Here is a 16,605-nt window from a genome sequence, read left to right as displayed (position 1 = left end):
CTACTCCCAGTGCCTGAAGGTGAGTGGGTCAAATGTGCGACCTTCTGAGGCAGCTGTCTCCTGCCGATGAATGGAGATAAAATCCTGCACTCCGCCTTTCAGGACATTCCACCTCTTGCGGCAGTCTGGCTTGTCCCAAGGCACTGTGCGACTACTATCACTGTGTCTCTTATTTATGTACAGATACTGATCTTTCTCTAGACAATTATTTTCCTGTGATAATCTGCAACACATTCCTTTGCATTGAACATCTCTTCTGCAAGCACCTGGATCCCTGCTTTGCTAAATTCTGGTTTTCACATTGAATTAATTGTGTTTTCAAAGATGGCCACTGCTGAGCTTCTCATTTACAAAAGTATTCCCGCTCTGTGCTAATTGCTCCTGAGCAATTACTGATCAGTACTTTATCCACTTATGTTCTAATGTTTTAACACTATTTTCACGGGCCCGCCAAAGGTTGGGGGACACATCTATGGCACAAAAACAGTGTCTAACATTTAAGACACTCCTGTCCCCTACATACCCTTAAAACTGAACAAACAGTCAATCTATTTATATCAAATATTGAATTTTACTTGCATAGTATTGTAATTCACAAACAAAATAGTATTCATTACAAACACATATCAAAGTATATTCTCAGTTTACAGTTTCACAACTATGTTTTTATAAAACAGTTTATCTCCCACAACACACGAAAAAGTTCTTTGTTGTGAAGTATTCAAAGCTCAACAGGTTTCGGGGGTGAACCCCTTCTTCAGGAGCAAATAATTCTGAAATAATATATACAAAGAACATGTTACTTATCTTACCTGGTAACGTTCTTTCGATGGGATGTTCCTCCGATGTATTCCGCATCTATGACAGTTATGACCACAGCTGTGCTGCCTCTGAAAAATTTTCAGTGTAGGCGTCCTGCGTCAATGACATCGATACGCTGTCCCTCGAGGGCCTCCGTCGAGGGTCGACGTCACCGGATGTGATATATAGGGCGCACAGCGCCCGTAGCCTCAGTTGTAGTTTTTATCCAGAACGTGTGGCACCAATCTTCTGCCAGTATGACTACAGAAAGCCTTGTGGAAACGTAAGCTGCGATCGCATAAGAAATTCTGTAGAGGGGCAGGCTGGGAGGGTTCGATGTGGAATACGTCGGAGGAACATCCCATCGGAAGAACGTTACCAGGTAAGAAAAGTAACTTGTTCTTCGAGGGGATTGTGTCCTCCGAAGTATTCCACATCTATGACAGACTCACAAAGCAGTACCAACGTATGGAGGTGGGAAAAGAATTTACAAATTTAGAATTTTAGAATGCCCAATGAAATTGCTGAATATAGGACTACCTTACCAAAGGCCAAATCCTGCCCATGGATGGAGTCCAGGGAATAGTGTCTCACAAAGGTATCGACAGAAGCCCATGTAGCTGCTTTACAAAGACTGCGAATTGGAACGCCCCTCTGTAGAGCCGTGGAAGCAGCTGAACCCCTAGTAGAGTGAGCCTGTAAGCCTACTGGAGGGTCCTTACCCGCCAAACGATAACACTCAGAGATCGTCAAAATGATCCATCTGGACAAGGTCTGCTTGGAAACAGCCTGATAACAGGCTGATGCAGAGATAAACGCCTTCCAGCATAACCAACAAAAAGCTGATCGTCCACTCTGACCCAGGACATCCATGAGAGATAGAAACTCCAAGCTCTCCTAGGATCCAACCTATGGAGCCTCTCCTCTTCCTTACCAGGATGCGGAGGAGGGTAAAACGTCAGAAGAATCACCTTCTGGCTTAAATGAAATTCCAACACAACCTTTGGAAGAAAAGAAGGACAAACCCTAAGGACAACCCTGTCCTTATGGAACACCGTGAAAGGTGGCTTGGCGGAAAGTCCCTGCAACTCACTCTGCATGCGGAAGTAACCGCAACTAAAAATACAGTCTTAAATGACAACAGTCTCAACGGGCAAGAATGTAAGGGCTCAAATGGAGCTCCCATTAGGAACTTTAAAACCAAATTCAAATCCCATCCCGGCACCTGGAAAGGCGACGGCAGAAACACATTAGTAAGCCCTTTTAGAAACTGAGAAATCAAAGGGATCTTAAAATAAGAACATTCCTCAGACGAAAGCTTAAATATGGACAGCACTGCCAGGTAACCCTTAATGGTAGCCACTTGCAGGCCCTTGTGGGCTAAAGAAAGCAAAAAAGACAAAACCAAAGGAATGGAACATTGAAAACGATCCACATTCTGTACCCTGCACCAGTCACAGAACTTTCTCCAACGGCAATGGTACAGGGATTTCGTTGCGGGCCTTCTGGCCGAAAGCAACACCTCCATCACGTCTTCAGGGAGGTCCCAATCCTTATACCTCAACCTTTCAGATACCAAGCATGAAGGCTGAGAGACTTGACCTCTGGATGGAGAACCTGACCCTCCTCCTGTGAGAGCAGATCGTCTCGGTAGGGAAGACGGCGTGGAGGGCAGATGGACATATCTAGAAGGTCCGGGTACCACGCTCTCCTGGCCCATGTTGGAGCAATGAGGATCATTCGGGAACTGAACCTCCGTAACTTCCTCAACACTTGCAGAATGACGGGGACTGGACGAAACACGTACAGCAGTGGGAAGGACCACTCCACTACGAACGCGTCCCCTAAGGCTCCTCTTGGAGGAAATTCCCACGAGCAGAACCTTTCGCACTTTCGGTTGACACTGGTGGTGAAGAGATCCACTTGTGGGGTTCCCCAAAGGGAGAAGATCTCCAAAAGAACTTCCTGAGCCAGCTCCCACTTGTGAGAGACCGTGGTCTGCCTGCTCAAAGCGTCCGCCGCCGCGTTATCGTCTCTGGCCAGATGAACTGCCGAGATTGAGATGTCCTGCCGGATAGCCCAGAACCAGAGCTGCATCGCCTCCCTGCACAACGGGAGTGACCCTGCCCCCCCTTTTTGTTGAGGTAATGTATGGTCACTGTATTGTCTGTCATAATCAGGACATTCTTCCCCCGCACAGATGGCAGAAAAGCCTTCAGGGCTACCCTGACTACCCACAGCTCTAACAGATTGATGTGGAGTCTGGACTCCGACAGATACCAACATCCGCTGGCTGTCAGCTTATTGGCATGAGCTCCCTACCCTGTGACGGATTAGTCCATCACGATCGTCACCTCTGGCGATGTTTGCCAAAACGGAGCACCCTTCATCAGATTTCCTTCGACGGCCCACGACAGAAGATCCTGGGTGACCGATGGTGGAATCTGAACGTGATCCGACATCCTGCCTGAGAACTGCGACCACTGCATCTTGAGAGCCCACTGCAGAGATCTCATCCGCAGCCTGGCCTCTGGTACCAGAAAAATGCATGATGCCATGAGGACAAGCAACCTCAAGAACTCGAACAACGGGAGACTCTGAGCATGTTGAAACTTGTCCACCATCTGCAGAATGTGACGAGCCCTCACCTGGGGAGGCGAACATTGCCCCAGGGAAGTGTCGAGCACTGCTCCGATGTACTGGAGCTGCTGGGTAGGTGTCAAATGAGACTTCTTTAAATTGAGGGAGAAGCCCAGCTTTTGAAGGGAGTGGCAGGTGACGTACAGATGATCCAGGACTTGCTCGGGAGAGCGCGCCCTGATCAACCAATCGTCCAGGTAGGGGTAGACGTGAATCCCCCCTTTCCTGAGATACGCTGCCACCACCACCATCAGCTTGGTGAAGACCCTCGGGGCGGAGGTCAATCCGAACGGCAGGACCCGAAACTGAAAATGCGAGTCACCAACCGCGAACCTCAGGTACTTCCTGTGCTTGGGATGAATCGGCACATGAAAGTAAGCATCCTTAAGGTCGAGCGACACCAACCAATCCTGAAGTTGAAGGGCCTGGAGGTCTTGAGAAAGTGTAACCATCTTGAATTTATCCTTCCTGAGGAGCTTGTTCAAACCACGCAAGTCCATGATGGGTCTCAAGCCTCCGTCTTTTTTCGGGATAAAAAAATATGGAGAATACCATCCCTTGTTCCTCTCCGCTACAGGCACCATTTCTATGGCGCCTTTCTCCAGCAGGGACAGGATTTCCTGCACAAGGAGCGGAACCGGACGCTTCAAAGAGAGCTTCCCTGGTGGATTGTCGTGAGGCCTCTGCCGGAAAGGAAGAAAGTAGCCATAGGCTATGATCTCCAGAACCCACACATCTGAAGTAATGGTACGCCATTCTACAAGATGCTGCGCCAGTCTTCCCCCAACTGGCGAACCATGGGACATGGCCTCATGACTGAGCTGACGCGGCTGTGGCAGTGCCTGAGGGCAAAGAGGCAACTGCCCGAGCGGCTTTGGCACCTCGAGTACCTTGCTTTCCACCTCTGATACTCCTACGGTGGCCCCTTTGACTGGCAGCTCCTCTCGATTTACCAAAGGAAGAGTAGTACCTAAAGGAACCTCCCCTCCATTGCTGTCCCCTAGGACGAAAAGGCGGAGGTTGGCGTACTGCAGCGCTCAAAGACTTTGCTGCAGATATGGAGGTCTGCAACCTCTCAAGGCTCTCATCAGCCTTGCTGCCAAAAAGATGGACACCATCAAAGGGCATGTTGAGAAGCCAAGATTGCACATCAGGAGCAAACCCCGACTTCTGCAACCACGCAAACCTGCGCATCACGGTGCCCATTGCCATGGACCGGCTGACACAGTCTGCCATGTCCAGACCTGACTGAACGGATTCACACATGGCATCCTTGCCATCTTGGACGAGGGCTAGAAAACCATCCCGTTCCTCCCCTTTGGGGAGTCACCACTGGCTGGACGGTATGTTTTCGGAAGTGACTTATTTACTGCCGGGAGACTCTCCGGAGCAGTCCAAGCCGCCGCCACCCTTCTCTGCAAAGCCAAATAAAATGGCAACACCGGGTCAGTGGGTGGACCTTGGTCCAGGATATCCGTCAGGTCATCCTGCAGAAAATCAACAGGTGGAGCAGACCACCCCAAGTACTCAGTCACCCTCGACATGAGACACTGATACGAGGATTCGGCACGTGTACCAGGCTCAGGCCTGCCAAACTCAACCTCCGGAGAGGTGTCAAGACCACTGGCGTCATGTAAGGACTGACGTAGGTCTTACATTTGACTGTGACCAGACAACAGGTCATCAGGAACCTCAGGAGGCACAACCCCCTCCTCATCCGACCCTTCTTCCACCTCTGAAATGTAGTCCAAAGGCTGGAATAAATCAAGCCTGGGGGGATGACCAGAGAAGGGCTCAAAGACAGGCCTCACTGACTTACTGAGAGCCTTCTTCAGAGTTTAGACAGCCCTTCGGGGCACCTCCGGTAAAGTCTCCTCAAAAGGTGTCGACGGCGCCGATGGAATTGACAACAGCTTCGAGGCCGGAGCCCCGAGAGTGTCCTTCGACGGCCTCGGCTCTGATGGCGTCGCGACTTCTTCGGAGCCGGAGCCTCGAGACAGTCCCTCAATGGACACGGTGCCAATAGTGTTGATGCCTTCTTAGAAGGCCTCACAGGTTCCGATGGTCTCGAGGGCATTGAGGACCAGGACCTGGACCTAGCACGGCTATGGCGATCAACCTTGTCCGATCGGGAGCTCGACGGCTCCCGATGATCGCACCGACCGCCCGAGCCCGAAGGCGTGCGAGCGGTGGCTCTAGCTCGTTCCTTGCCGGCTTCTGTCGAAGGCACGGGCGGAACGGTGCCCTGCGATTCGAAAATCGCCATCATCTGCTGGCGGAATGCGTCCCAATCGGCCGGCGATGAAGACTTAGTTGGACAAGTCACCCGCCATCTGGTGGAGTCCTCCGACGAGGACAGGGAAGCCGACCGGTGACGGCTCTTCCAAAAATGCCTAGAAGAGGCAGAGGAATGGCGGGTCCCACTCCGAGACCGAGACCCCATGGACTTACGCCGACGCGGAGAGTCGCCCCTCGAGTCGTCGGTCAAAAGCCCAGCAGATTTCAACTTACGGGTTTTAGATACCCTACCTATCGATAATTTCTTCTTCTGCTCCGCAAGGCATTCGATGTCAAGGACTGGCAGTCATGGCAGTCGCAGTAGCCGATGGCGTGGCTTTCGCCGAGGCACCGGAGGCAGACATCGTGCAGGTCCGTGATGGACATTTTGGAACCGCAGTCCAGACACTTTTTGAAGCCCGACTTCGGGGTAGAAGAAGACAAAGACATTTTCTCAATTCAAAGTAGAAGATCCGAGCGCGCCGAGATTCGGAAGCGAACACGTTCGCAGAAAAAACAGAACTTAGGCTATGGGCTTCGTGCATCCTATATATAACATCCGGTGACGTCGACCCTCGACGGAGGCCCTCGAGGGACAGCGTATCGACGTCATCAACGCAGGACGCCTACGCCGAAAACATTTGCGAGGCAACAGAGCTGTGGTCATTACTGTCATAGATGTGGAATACGACGGAGGACACAATCTCCTCGAAAAGACGATTCAGGGTTGTGTTATCCTATGAATTACAACATGTACATTAGTTAGTATCAGAGATGCACTCGCCCTATTAGTTTCATGATCATCATGTTAATGTAAATGTTAAAGGATATTTGTACCATGCACTATCACCACCGGAGTGGTCCCCTGGCACTCTGGCGGATCTGAAAAGGGAACAGTGCGTGAGTTAGTGGGAATGATTGGGAAAAGTGCAAGAGAGCAGTGATGTGCTGTTGGCAGCCTCAACCCATTTAACACAGTTTGCTGGGCTTGGGGTGCTTTCCGTTCGGTAGCCGTCGTGTGCTGTTGTGCGAGCTTATGTATGGTTTGTTTTGTTGTTGCGGTGTAGTGATGTTTGTGCGGTTTGTTCTGCTATAGGGTTGTGGTTGCGTTTGCTTAGAATTTGAGAGGTGTATGCAGAGGGGTGAAATTCTTAGTGGGTTGGTTATTGGCATTGTTGCTTAGAAGTGATGTGCTAGATTTCCACGTTGCGGCGCATGCTAACATTCACAATTCGATCTAAGTGCGGCATATGCTGACATTCACAATGCCATCTAGGTGTGGCACTTGCTAACCTTTATGATCCTTTCTAGAGGCGACTCAGGATAATGTTTACGATTCCATCTGAATGTGGCACATGCTATCATTCCCAATTCCATCTAAGTGTGGGGCATACTAACCTTCACATTTCTATCTAGATGCTACGCATGCTAATGTTTACGATTCCATCTGCGTGTGGCACATGCTGTCATTCGGAATTACATCTAAGTGTGGCATTGCTAACCTTCACATTTCTATCTAGAAGTGACTCAGGCTAATGTTCACGATTCCATCTAAGTGTGGCACATGCTTTCACTCACAATTCTATCCAAGTGTGGCACATGCTATCATTCGGAATTACATCTAAGTGTGGCATTTGCTAACCTTCGCATTTCTATCTAGATGTGACTCAGGCGAATGTTCATGATTCCATCTAAGTCTGACACATGCTATCATTCCCAATTCCATCTAAGTGTGGGGCATACTAACCTTCACATTTCTATCTAGATGCTACGCAGGCTAATGTTTACGATTCTATCTGAGTGTGGCACATGCTGTGATTCAGAATTACATCTAAGTGTGGCATTGCTAACCTTCACATTTCTATCTAGAAGTGACTCAGGCAAATGTTCATGATTCCATCTAAGTCTGGCACATGCTATCATTCCCAATTCCATCTAAGTGTGGGGCATACTAACCTTCACATTTCTATCTAGATGCTACGCAGGCTAATGTTTACGATTCCATCTGAGTGTGGCACATGCTGTCATTCGGAATTACATCTAAGTGTGGCATTGCTAACCTTCACATTTCTATCTAGAAGTGACTCAGGCTAATGTTCACGATTCCATCTAAGTGTGGCACATGCTATCACTCACAATTCTATCTAAGTGTGGCACATGCTATCATTCGGAATTACATCTAAGTGTGGCATTTGCTAACCTTCGCATTTCTATCTAGATGTGACTCAGGCTAATGTTCACGATTCCATCTAAGTCTGGCACATGCTATCATTCCCAATTCCATCTAAGTGTGGGGCATACTAACCTTCACATTTCTATCTAGATGCTACGCAGGCTAATGTTTACGATTCCATCCGAGTGTGGCACATGCTGTCATTCGGAATTACATCTAAGCGTGGCATTACTAACCTTCACATTTCTATCTAGATGTGACTCAGGCTAACGTTCACGATTCCATCTAAGTGTGGCACATGCTATCACTCACAATTCTATATAAGTGTGGCACATGCTATCTTTCGGAATTACATTTAAGTGTGGTATATGCTAACCTTTGCATTTCTATCTAGATGTGACTCAGGCTAATGTTCACGATTCCATCTAAGTCTGGCACATGCTATCATTCCCAATTCCATCTAAGTATGGGGCATACTAACCTTCACATTTCTATCTAGATGCTACGCAGGCTAATGTTTATGATTCCATCCGTGTTTGGCACATGCTGTCATTCGGAATTACATCTAAGTGTGGCATTACTAACCTTCACATTTCTATCTAGATGTGACTCAGGCTAATGTTCACGATTCCATCTAAGTGTGGCACATGCTATCACTCACAATTCTATATAAGTGTGGCACATGCTATCATTCGGAATTACATCTAAGTGTGGTATATGCTAACCTTTGCATTTCTATCTAGATGTGACTCAGGCTAATGTTCACGATTCCATCTAAGTGTGGCACATGCTATCACTCACAATTCTATATAAGTGTGGCACATGCTATCATTCAGAATTACATCTAAGTGTGGTATATGCTAACCTTTGCATTTCTATCTAGATGTGACTCAGGCTAATGTTCACGATTCCATCTAAGTCTGGCACATGCTATCATTCCCAATTCCATCTAAGTATGGGGCATACTAACCTTCACATTTCTATCTAGATGCTACGCAGGCTAATGTTTACGATTCCATCCGTGTTTGGCACATGCTGTCATTCGGAATTACATCTAAGTGTGGCATTACTAACCTTCACATTTCTATCTAGATGTGACTCAGGCTAATGTTCACGATTCCATCTAAGTGTGGCACATGCTATCACTCACAATTCTATATAAGTGTGGCACATGCTATCATTCGGAATTACATCTAAGTGTGGTATATGCTAACCTTTGCATTTCTATCTAGATGTGACTCAGGCTAATGTTCACGATTCCATCTAAGTGTGGCACATGCTATCACTCACAATTCTATATAAGTGTGGCACATGCTATCATTCGGAATTACATCTAAGTGTGGTATATGCTAACCTTTGCATTTCTATCTAGATGTGACTCAGGCTAATGTTCACGATTCCATCTAAGTCTGGCACATGCTATCATTCCCAATTCCATCTAAGTATGGGGCATACTAACCTTCACATTTCTATCTAGATGCTACGCAGGCTAATGTTTACGATTCCATCCGTGTTTGGCACATGCTGTCATTCGGAATTACATCTAAGTGTGGCATTACTAACCTTCACATTTCTATCTAAATGTGACTCAGGCTAATGTTCACGATTCCATCTAAGTGTGGCACATGCTATCACTCACAATTCTATATAATTGTGGCACATGCTATCATTCGGAATTACATCTAAGTGTGGTATATGCTTACCTTTGCATTTCTATCTAGATGTGACTCAGGCTAATGTTCACGATTCCATCTAAGTCTGGCACATGCTATCATTCCCAATTCCATCTAAGTATGGGGCATACTAACCTTCACATTTCTATCTAGATGCTACGCATGCTAATGTTTACGATTCCATCTGCGTGTGGCACATGCTGTCATTCGGAATTACATCTAAGTGTGGCATTGCTAACCTTCACATTTCTATCTAGATGCTACGCAGGCTAATATTTACGATTCCATCCGTGTGTGGCACATGCTGTCATTCGGAATTACATCTAAGTGTGGCATTGCTAACCTTCACATTTCTATCTAGATGTGACTCAGGCTAATGTTCACAATTCCATCTAAGTGTGGCACATGCTATAACTCACAATTCTATTTAAGTGTGGCACATGCTATCATTCAGAATTTCATCTAAGTGTGGCACATGCTAACAATCAAAATTCTATCTAAGTGTGGCACATGCTAACAATCAAAATTCTATCTAAGTGTGGCACATGCTAACAATCAAAATTCTATCTAAGTGTGGCACATGCTATCATTCGGAATTACATCTAAGTGTAGCATTGCTAACCTTCACATTTCTACCTAGATGTGACTCAGGCTAATGTTCACGATTTCATCTAAGTGTGGCAGATGCTAACAGTAAAAATTCCATCTAAGTGTGGCATATGCTAACATTGTGAATTCTAGCTAAGTGCGGCACATGCTAGAATTCACAATTCAATCTAAGTGTGGCACATGCCAACAATGAAAATTCCATCTAAGTGTGGCATATGCTAATATTCACAATTCCATCTAAGTGTGGCACATGCTAAGCTTCAAAGTCCTGTCTAGATGCGACGTAGGCTAATGTTCACGATTTCATCTAAGTGTGGCACATGCTATCATTAACAATTTCATCTAAGTGTAGTGCATGCTAACCTTTATATTTCTATCTAGATGTGATGTAGGCTATTGTTCATGATTTCATCCAAGTATGGCAAGGTATCATTGCAATTCTATCTAAGTGCGGCACCAACTAACCTTCATAATCCTGTCTAGATGCGACTCAGGGACTTCACACTTCTGTCTAATGTGGTACTTAATAACCCTAAAAATTCTATGCAAGTGTGGAACTTGCTAGCATGCACAAATATGTCTAGATGTGATGCAAGGCAAGAATTACAATCCTGTCTCGAATAGACGTAGGCTAATGGTCACAATTCTATCTAAGTAACAGTGTTGTAAGTGAAGTTTCCCCGGCGGTCTATGTTTTGGTAAGGTAATGTAGAGTGGCAGGGCTTTTGGAGTAGAGTGATTGCTTTATTCCCCACCCATTCCACACTTACCTATTTTGCACTGTTGGTTGGCTTCAATGGCTTCCCCTGCTGACACCTGCAGACACTTTCTGGAGCTGCCTATGTTGGAGCTACCCTTTGCCATGGGGCCCTTAGCCTCAAGGGCTGCCGGTTAGAGGGCTGCTCTGAGAGGGTCTGTTAAGGCCAGATAACCAACCAATTACGGGTGTATGAGCCCTCAGGATGCAAACAACCAATCAAGGGTGGAGGAAGGGTTGGGAGGTGGGCGGAGGGAGGGGAAGAGAAAGGAAAGGAGTCGGGGAAGCAAGATAGAATGTGGGGCCTGGGGGCACACATGAACACAGCCAAAGATATTATTGTGGCCCACAGGGTCAAGGACCCTGCACAGCTCACCTGAGGATGCCGGATGGAAGTGGCATTGTCCCACGGTGTAGCTGCTCTACGAGGCACTCAGGAGGCACACAGCCAATCACGGGTGGAGGGAACGTTGGGAGTTGGGCAGAGGGAGGGGAAGTGAAAGGAAAGGAGCCAGGGAAGTGAGATAGATTGCAGGGCCTGCGGGCAAACAGAAACGTGGCCAAAGATATTATTGAGGCCCATGGGGGTCAAGGACCCTGCACAGCTCACCAGGGGAAGCCGGATGGAAGTGCCGTTGTTCCACAGTGTAGCTGCTCTATGAGGCACTCCGAGGGAAACAGCCAATCATGGGTGGAGGGAGGGTTGGGAGGCGGGCGGAGGGAGGAGAAGAGAAAGGAAAGAGCAGAGGAAGCAAGATAGCATGTGGTGCCGGGGGGCAAACATGAACGCGGCCAAAGATATTATTGAGGCCCACAGGGATCAGGGACCCTGCACAGCTCACCTGGGGACGCTGATGGAAGGGGCGTTGTCCCATGGTGTAGTTGCTCTACGAGGCACTCAGAGGAAAACAGCCAATCATGGGTGGAGGGAGGGTTGGGAGGCAGGCGGAGGGAGGGGAAGAGAAAGGAAAGAGCAGAGGAAGCAAGATAACATGTGGTGCCTGGGGGCAAACATGAACGCGGCCAAAGATATTATTGAGGCCCACGGGGTTCAGGGACCCTGCACAGCTCACCTGGGGACGCCAGATGGAAGTGGCGTTGTCCCATGGTGTAGCTGCTCTACGAGGCACTCAGGAGGCAAACAGCCAATTACGGGTGGAGGGAGGGTTGGGAGGCAGGCGGGTGGAGGGAGGGGCAGAGAAAGGAAAGGAGCCGGGGAAGCGAGATAGCACGTAGGGCCTGGGGGCAAACATGAACACGGCCAAATATATTATCGAGGCCCAGGGGGTCAAACCTGCACACTTCACCTGGGGTCGCCGGATGGTAGTGGTGTTGTCCCACGGTGTATCTGCGCTACAAGGCACTCAGGAGGCAAACAGCCAATCAAAAGTGGAGGGAGGTTTGGGAGGCGGGCAGAGGGAGGGGAAGAGAAAGGAAAGGAGCCGGGAAAGCGAGATAGCACGCAGGGCCTGGGGCCAAACATGAACGCGGCCAAAGATATTATTGAGGCCCACAAGAGTCAAGGACCTTGCACAGCTCACCTGGGGATGCCGGATGGAAGTGCTTTTGTACCACAGTGTAGCTGCTCTACGAGGCACTCAGGAGGCAAACAGCCAATCACGGGTGGAGGGAGGGTGGAACGGTGGAGGGAGGCAGGCGGAAGGAGCGGAAGAGAAAGGAAAGAACCGGGGAAGCGAGATAGCAGGCGGGGCCTGGGAGCAAACATGAACGTGGCCAAAGATATTATAGAGGCCCACGGGGGTCAAGGACCCTGCACAGCTCACCTGGGGACGCCGGATGGAAGTGGCGTTGTCCCACAGTGTAGCTGCTCTACGAGGCACTCAGGAGGCAAACAGCCAATCATGGGTGGAGGGAGGGTTGGGAGGCGGGGGAAATGGAAGAGAAAAGAAAGGAAACGAGCCGGGTAAGCGAGATAGCATGTTGGGCTTGGGGGCAAACATGAACGTGGCCAAAGATATTATTGAGGCCCACGGGGGTCAAGGACCCTGCACAGCTCACCTGGGGCGCCATATCTCTAGAGAGATTACTTAGTAAGAGTTATATAGACACTCTTAAGATTATATGTCAATGAGAAAACAAATCCATATCCAAGTGTTGACTATTGTGAATACCAGTGTTCTACGATGTGAAACTCAGTGCCCACTCTATGAGATAATTATCATCTTCACGTATGTAGAGTTTAGTAACCCCAATAGTCCTGACCTATTGAGTAATCTGTGGCCCTTAGCAATCAACACACCACCTCAACAGTGATCCATTCACCATATCGTGTGACATACCTGTGTTCTGATCCAACAAAGGTGAGTGTTGCATGTACCTAGTTCAAAAACAAGGGTACATCTCAAATCTCTAGCTCAATCACAAACTTATGTCACACATCTATGGCCTCATAGTTTGGTGCTAATTCTACCAGACAACATGACAATAATGTAAATTATCTCCAACTGAATCAGCACCTTATTGAATGGTCTTCTCGTAATGGTGCCCAATGTCTCTATTCTATCCACCACCATGGCTTTCTAGTACTCTACTGACTGCTACTGTTAATACTTCCACTCACTCACTCATGTTGTTTAATGGTATTGCTCTTCCCTAATGCATGTCTTGCAATGAAGAAGCTACCTAGTCAAATCATCAGAACAAATGTGGCAAATTAATATGATTCTAGCAATACATCCATATAGAAATATCTATTAGATGTCTATTGAAAGGTTATTTTCCCAGCAAAGCACCTTTACTCTCTGAACACTTCAAAATAACTCCAAATGTGAGGATGTGTAAATGGCAGCGGTGCACTATACAATTCTTATGTAAAATAACATCTCAAAGTATTATGCAGTTTTCTTTAACATCTGCCATCCCACAATCCCTGCACCTAGCCTCCTCCTCCAACTCCTATACCATTGACTCCCTTCATTTGCCCTAAATTGGAGTTCATTATGTCAGGTACCCCTCTGGATCCCTACCTTGTGTGTTTTCTGGAATTCCTTGGGTCCCTTGTGCCCTCTTGTTAATATGTACTATCAATCTTTCATTATACGCTGGGGAACTTGTGGGAGGTGGTAATGATCTAATTGCTGCAGATGCCATCATTTAAACTCCAAGAGCCTCAAATGTCTGCCCAAACTCTCCTCCCTGCAGCTGCAAAGCACTTGGAAAGAGGAATTTCGACCAATGGGATACATTAATAGATCCAGTTGTCTCGAATCCTTCCAGGCATGGGTCCACCCTTACAGGGAGACTGCCAGTACTGATCTTTGTCGTAGATAACACATATCTGGCGACCAATGTGTCCAGTGTCATGGACTGTGTTATACTTGATCATTTGGCAGTGTTTGATAATATAAAACATGACTTTTTAAATGACCACCTTTAGGACGATTAGTCACGTTTCCTCTTTTTGTCCTGTTTTGAATCCTTCCTCTCTGGATCCTTTAAGATGCATTTCTTGCCTCTTTCTCATACTTTGACCTGTGATGTTAGCCAAGCCTGGCCATTGTCCCCTATTCTGTTTAATGTTTACACACAACCACTGGCATCTCTCATCTGGTCCAATTGCCCTGCAACTATGTTATTGGCACTCGGGCTTACTCATACTTGGCGATCACCAAATTGTCTCCTCTCAACAATTCCAACAACGTATCATGGTTTTTAAGGAGCAGATATGGATGTATTGCTGAAAAATCCATGCCGCCCAAACGGAGGTGATCTTGAGAGGAACTGGACTTTGGGTTTACCATTTGTAGACTGATGATTTGTGAGATTGCCCCACAACTGTATCAGTGTATCAGCAAGTTTGACCATGTGTCATCTGCACTCACTCCCTTTCTCTGGCTCCCTATCACGTAAAGGCCTCAATTTAAACTTCTCTGTATTTCCCCATATGATATTATATGAATATTACATGGAATGTCTATGACATTGCTGAATGACAAAACTGAGTCTTGCATATTTATTTGAGATTTCCAGTCACCTTATGAAAACTTTCCATCTTTCCATTAATTAGATGGGACTTACCTGGGAGAATGGGTGTTTTAGGCCTCTGGTTAACTATTTGTACCGCAATTGCTACACTACCGACTGTTTCTCAAGATCTTGCGGAATGTAAATTCACACATTTCTAATTGAGGAAACTGTATGTTAGTAGTCTCTACAGTAGTGTAAAGACATGTCTGGGTGTACATGCGGTCTAGACATTTCAATGCGTACATACTTAACAAAGACACCATGGATAAAGAGCATTTCAGGATTATGATATCTACAAAAGTACCCTGAGGATATATGCAGATCCATACATACACCCATACGCCTTGGAAGGGAAGAATGTGTGTGGTCACCTGATCATAACCGCCCAGCTGAATTAGGCTCTTGTTCAAGGTCATTGAAGGCTCTCCCAGGCGTCCTGCTTGGAATCTTCCAACCACCACATTCTCAGCCACACCCTCTGGGGTGATTTTCCAGTTTAGTATTTCGTAGACTGGTGGTGGGTTTCCATTTGTATCAAAGATCACCTCGTCTCCTGCCGTGCTCTGGAAACGAACATTTCTCAAGTAGTGAAGCAGCTGTGAAAAAAGAGAGACCATCTTCACTCTTTCTACTAGCAATACTGACTAACATTTTCTGTGTGTTTAAGTTTTGCAGTTGAATAATGCATGAATTCTCTAGATTTTATCTGCCTACGGCTGTCACTCCCACTGATAACTACAGACACATGGGCCCTTTCTTTTTCATCTAACAGTACTGCACATGTGGCACGCATAGTTTAATGCAGTGCTTAATTTGTAACTGTAATTAATGCAAGATCCCAAATATTTTCTTGGACACTTGGGCCATCACTGATCACTCATGACCAGTCCCACTGTTGGCTCCGCCCATTACTGGGCCTTTTACAACCAGTACAAAAATCAAATGGGAATAGTATTGCAAGTGCTTATAAAAAGACAAATTATTGTATTCATTGTTATCAGACTTATGTTGTTAAAGTTGTGTTGACTGTCCAAAAAGGAAGAATTGGCGCTCTCAACAGGGCTTGAATACATTTAATGTGTACTTCACCCTGCTGCTCTGTACTAGTGGGACAGTGCCAGCACTCCTTGAGTAGCCTGCAATCGATACTTTATCAGGTAGCAGGACAAGCACTTCAAATTCTTTCTTATGGAAAAGTAAATGGATAAGTCATAATAATGTATGCAGGCGCGCACCGGAGCAAAGTCCCGGTCAAGTCCCGCTTACCCGCAGCTCCCTGCTGATCGCTCTGGACTTCCTTGATGAACTTTTAAACTTTGGACGGCATATACTACAACGCCCAGAAGGCTTTGTTACTCTTTGTGTGGGCGGTGCTATAAAGCACGTTGAGCGCACGCACCGTGCGCGTGCACCGGAGAAAAGTCCCGGTCAAGTCCCGCTTACCCGCAGCTCCCTGCTGATCACTCTGGACTTCCTTGATGAACTTTTAAACTTTGGACGGCGTATACTACAACGCCCAGAAGGTGAATAACTGTTGAACCTACCATCTTCAACATGAGCATACACGAGCATATTTTGGACTTCAACTAATACGCCTTTCCTTTTTTTAGGCTTTGTTACTCTTTGTGTGGGCGGTGCTATAAAGCACGTTGAGCGCACGCACTGCGCGCGCGCACCGGAGCAAAGTC

The sequence above is a fragment of the Ambystoma mexicanum genome, chromosome 1p (genome assembly GCF_040938575.1).
Source record: "Ambystoma mexicanum isolate Mex_15411 chromosome 1p, UKY_AmexF1_1, whole genome shotgun sequence".
Lineage (NCBI taxonomy): Eukaryota > Metazoa > Chordata > Amphibia > Caudata > Ambystomatidae > Ambystoma > Ambystoma mexicanum.
The sequence above is the reverse complement of the archived record's forward strand: the minus strand, read 5'-3'. Positions refer to the sequence as shown.